We start from the raw sequence: 5,144 nt of genomic DNA on the forward strand, positions 1-5,144 counted from the left end.
ACTGCCACGCCGGCCCGAGGCGCGCCAGGGGAGGGGTGAGGGCTCCCCCGTTCAGCCAGACACTTCCTCCGGTTTCTCAGACCCACTCCCCTCGGAACCCCACCCCGCCGTGAGAGGGAGTCCCCAAAGCGCGACCGGCAAAGGAAGGGCTGCCCTTGTCTGGCCTGCGGGTCAGAGTGCGAGCAGACTCTCCGGAGGCGAGGCCGGGAGAGGATGGAGTGGCTCCCAAACTCCTGCTTTCAGCAGAGGGGAGACACCGGAGGCTGGAGGCCCCGGCAGCTTGGTGGCGGCTACTTGGCGTGGACTTGGTCGGCAAGGAATCCAAGACCCTTCCCCCAGCGGATATGCTGGCGTAGGGACTTCCCATTGTTGGGAACCGCTCTGCCAATCCATCCTGTGGAGGGTCTCCCTCGCTTTTTTACTGACTGTAGGGTCGCTGCGTTTGGGATGCATTAATTTGCTCAAGCACCGTCAGGCTTGTGAGGATGTGCAGGGGCGGCCACTTCTGGTTCTGGTGTACATAGGGCTGCCCTCTCTCGGACGGGATTCAACTGCACCCGGTATCATAACAGCTGGGACTGGGCGAGGGGAAGGGATTCTGGGGGCTGTCTCAAACGCCCGTGGAGAAACCAGGCTAGGTCCTTGAAGCCTGACCGATTTTCTCTGCACCCAAAGCGGTGTTTGATGTCTGGGTGGTCTCCTGAGGGTGGGGGGGTAGCGGTGATAGCTGGGCTTGGCCCAAGGATTTTCCTGACCCTAGCACAGTCCTTGGGAAAGGACATGATGTTGATGGAGTAGGCCAGCGAAATCGAAGGCCCTGGGTGCAGACAGACATGGGCTCCGACAGCAAAAACGGGCATAGTCGGTGCCAGGTTCCTTCGCTGGGACGTGAGGGCACCGCCAGTCCAGCGACCTGAAGGCAACAGCCACCCAGTCCAGTTACTCACTGTTTGGTGACTAACGCACAGCGGCTGACTCAACAGGGGGCCGTAGAGTCCACCCAGAACACCTTGGCAGGAAGGCTTGGTCTACTTCAGACACATTGGCCATTGAAATAGTCCCCGTGAAGCACAGTTCTATTCACAAACGCACATGAGTCAGAATCCACTGGATAGACAAGTGGAAAGTTCAGGGGGTGAAGCACGTAGTTGCTTGTTGAAAAATGCACCACAAATCAGTATTCAGGATGGACTCCCTCTGAGCTGAGTTCCGGGGACCTCAATGGGGTTGGGATCAATCTTCTTGCAGAGAGGGGAGACTGGGGTGACTGTAGGGAGCCCAGCCTAGTCTCTTTGGGGAGATGGCCTGCGTAGGCCTCTGTGCCCTGTATGTTGGCACTGGGGACTTGAGTCTCATCCCAGACCTCTGACCCCCTTAAGAGAGGGGTGTGGGGGCAAAGCCAGCCCCCCACAACTAATTGCGGGTTCAATAGGTGCAATTGTACAGTTAAAACATATATAAGGATTATAATAAAGTCATAGCATGAGAGATTGAAATAATGGAGTCAGACACATTTCATGGTAGCATGCTCACCTCAGCTTCACTTGGTGGTCCACATGGAGCTAGGAGACCTGAGGGCAGGAGAGAGGGGGAGGGGGAGGGGGACAAGGGGAAAGGGAACAGGGGAGTGAGGACAGGGAGAGGAAGGGGGAGATGGGGGAGCCGACAAGGGGAATCTTTATTGCTAACCAAGGCTTATAGATCTTTGGGGGGAGTGAAAGCCCACTAATTACAGGTAAAGACATACATCACAGGAAGGGGTTGTGCTATAGGTAATACAGCAATGAGAGGGGGACAATCTAGGGATATACACACAATAGGAAGAAGAGGGATTGGGAGCACACATGTGACAAAAAGGGGAGATCCTAGATTCAGGATGGCGGCCTAACTTTGAATGTCACTGAGCAGGTTTGATATGTTTTCTGGATCTCCATAGAAATCATTATCAGTAGGGTGTAAACCCCACCCACAGGGACCAAGCCTTTAGGGAGAAGTAGCCTATTGTCCCTAATATCATGAAGCGGGGGCCCTACCTATCTGGCAACTGACTGCCTTCAGGGAGGATGTCTCTAAGCAGCTGGCCTCCCACCATATACTGGCAAATAGCCCCTAATGTTTGGCATGTCTTTGGGGGAGACAAAGCTGGGGAAAAGTCTCTTTATAATCCCACAGAGGGGCAGCAGGAAAAGCTTGGTTTCTCCTCTGGCTAAGCAGGGAGTGGAGTGGGATTGTGGTGGACGGAGTCCAGCTTGAAGGCATATTGGATATCGGCTTGGGGGAGTCTCATAGAGGAATGTGTCAGGGTCAGAGACAACTCAGCAACAGCCATCTGTCTGTGTGCCCCGGGCCTGCTGTATCCCCACTCCGTTCAGAGCAGACTAGAGCCTTTTGTGGGAGAGCCCCAGAGCAGGAGAGAGCTCTTCAGAGAGGGTGCACCTGCCTGCCTGAAGGCCTCACTCCTCCCGGCTGCAGACTTCGAGAGTCACGCCCATAGACCTACAGCAGGAGGGCACCCCCGTCCATCAACTATCCCATCTGCCAGTGGGGAAGAAGGGTGGCAACTGGGAGAAGGAGCTGGGCACCTGGATCCACCTGGGCTAGGGAGCAGGCAGACTTGGGGGCCTGGCTGGAGATGGGTCTCCTGAAGGAGCTATGCCAGCCACTTGGCCCTGTGGTTGTGGTGGTGGCAGGTGGAGAGGCAGTCACACACAGTCCCTGCCTTGAGCCTCAATGTGGGTTCCTTTGTGCCAGCTGGCTTGAGCTTCCCAGAGGATCAAAAACATCCCCTGTTCTTGGGAACAGGGGTGGCAAGCAGTCTTGGGAACGATATCCTACTAGTTTAGGAGGTAGGGGTGGGCTGGGCGTGTAATGGCAAAGAGGTGTCCCATGAGGAACTTGACTAGACTTCTCAAGCTTCAAGGTTCGGAGTGGCACTAATGTGAAAATAAGCAAAGCATGTGGGCGGGGCCTCAAACAATGGCCCCAGAAGGAGAGGGCCAGATCTCAGCTTAGCCAGCTGCCATCACGTTGCTGGTAATTCCCACTCATGGTGACTCTGTGTGTGTTAGGGTAGAACTGTGCCCCAGAGGGTTTCCAAAGGCTAGCTGTTATAGGTCGATAGCCAGGACTTTCTTCTGCGGTACCTCTGGATGGACTCAGACCTCCAGCCTACCCGTTCGCAGCCTGAACGTTTTAACTTCCTGCATCAGCTAGAGACTCCAGTTTGGGTTTGGCTACCCTCCCATTTCTGGTTGGCCTCGACAGCTCCTCTCTTCCTTTGTACCTTTCTACCGAAATTTTGCCTTCTTGGAACCAGAAGTCCACATACATTATCTCCTGAAGCCCTACAGCCCTATGAGGCTCAAGTTTTATATGTCTATCAAGTTTTGTGTCCATTTTACGGATTGTGGGCAATTGGGAGCTCACAAAGGTAAGTAACTTTTATAAAGTCACGTAAGTGGTGAGGATTTGCACCTGGGCAGTCTGACTCGGGAACCCCTGATGTCGCCATCCTGTCAAGCTGTCTCTAAGGTTCCCTCCTGGGTCTCCATGACAACAAGGAAACAACAGCAAACCCACTTAGTGATATAGAGGTTGGTTTCCATGCACCCAGCCCAGCCTGGGTTGCACCATGGTCTCGTCATCCATGGCGAGGGGGCCCCAGGCGCTGGAACCTTCTATGGCTCAGGAGTTGGGAGTGGACTGGAGGAGGGCAGTTCAGGGGTGAATGCAGTCGTTCTAAAGAGATCTCTGCTTCTCTGAGAAGTGGGCCACGGGTACTGCTTTGGTTACCCCTGGAGCGTGAGAGACATGATCAGGCAGCTGAAAAGGCCCTCAAACAGATGGTCACATTCTGTCCCCTTTCGGCCCTCACCCCATCGAGGAGGCAGCCCCTTCACACCTATCACACATGTGTCCTGGCAGAGCTGTCTCAGTTGCAGCGTCTGGTCCTCCGGAGGGAGACACAGCAGCCAAGGCGGTTGAGAGAGGGGACAGCCATGCTGACCCGGTCTGGCGGGGGCGGAGGCTTTCAAAATACATGTCTCTTTGGTAAGGCAGAGCCATGGTCCCCACTTCAGACAAGGATGTGAGGCTCTGGGGGGCTGAGGACTGCCCAAGGCCTCGAAGCTAGCAAGGGGGGCAGAGAGGGAGCTCGCAGAGGCCCAAGCCCCTGCCTGTGGTGCCTTCTCCAGGGACAGGCCAGGCCTGTCTCGTGCCTCATGGCACTAACTATCAACCCTGCCGCCTTCAGGCCTCTCCTGCTGACCCTGAGGCCCCGGGGCAGTTTGGTTTTCAGTCTGGTTGGTATTCTAGACCCAACTGAACCCAGCTGGGCCAGGGTCCTCATCGCTCCACCCACCCCCAGGGCCTCAGGCATATGTGCCCAATGTATGGGCAAAGCTGGCATTTGTAAAAGGAAGCAAGGAGCAGAGGGTGATCAGCCTCTGCCTCCTCTCCCCAGGAAGCCTGCTTCAGTGAGTTCTGAGTGCCTTTCCATTGCTGAGCTGCAAAGGTGCGGCGCCCTCCCGCCTCCATTGCCCGAGGGACCCTGCTGCCCAGGATGGAAGTTAGAGCTGGGTGTGGGAGAAGCAGCCTCATCCCAAACACTGGGACATGCTTGGGAACAGTCTGAGAACGAAGGATAAAGCCCAGGGAGAGCCCTTGGGCACCTTTGCTGGGAGGTCAAAAGAAAGCAAGGTGTGGAAGGAAGCTTGCCCCAAGGAAAGGGTGTCCAGAACTCTGAGGGTGGTCCTTCTCCCTCCTCAAGCAGCAGTCGGGCTAAGGGTCTTTCATCCCTGAGGCCTGCGCAGACCAGAGAGGCGGTGCTTGCCCACGCTGAGCTTGGGGGTCCCCCTGCCCTGCCACCAACAGCCTGGAGGGTTTCTGTGGGGCTGGAAGGGGAATGCTTCAGCCTTCTTTCTCCATTGCCCCCAGTGCGCTTGGTCGTTCCTGGCCCCTCACCAGATGAGAGAGCCTCCCTCTGCACACCCATCGGCCTGTTCACAAAGATGGCTTATGTGCCCTAGGGAATTTATCATCAGGGCTCAGAAAGGATTTCTGAAAGGGATTTGGAAGAAGAGTGTGGAAAATAAATGAGCCAGGTCTTGGCTCCCGCGTTTGAATGCCATGGTAAACAACCCCCC

This window comes from Echinops telfairi, unplaced genomic scaffold (genome assembly GCF_000313985.2).
Source record: "Echinops telfairi isolate 266 unplaced genomic scaffold, ASM31398v2 ScPeMD7_70;HRSCAF=299, whole genome shotgun sequence".
In the NCBI taxonomy this organism is placed as follows: domain Eukaryota; kingdom Metazoa; phylum Chordata; class Mammalia; order Afrosoricida; family Tenrecidae; genus Echinops; species Echinops telfairi.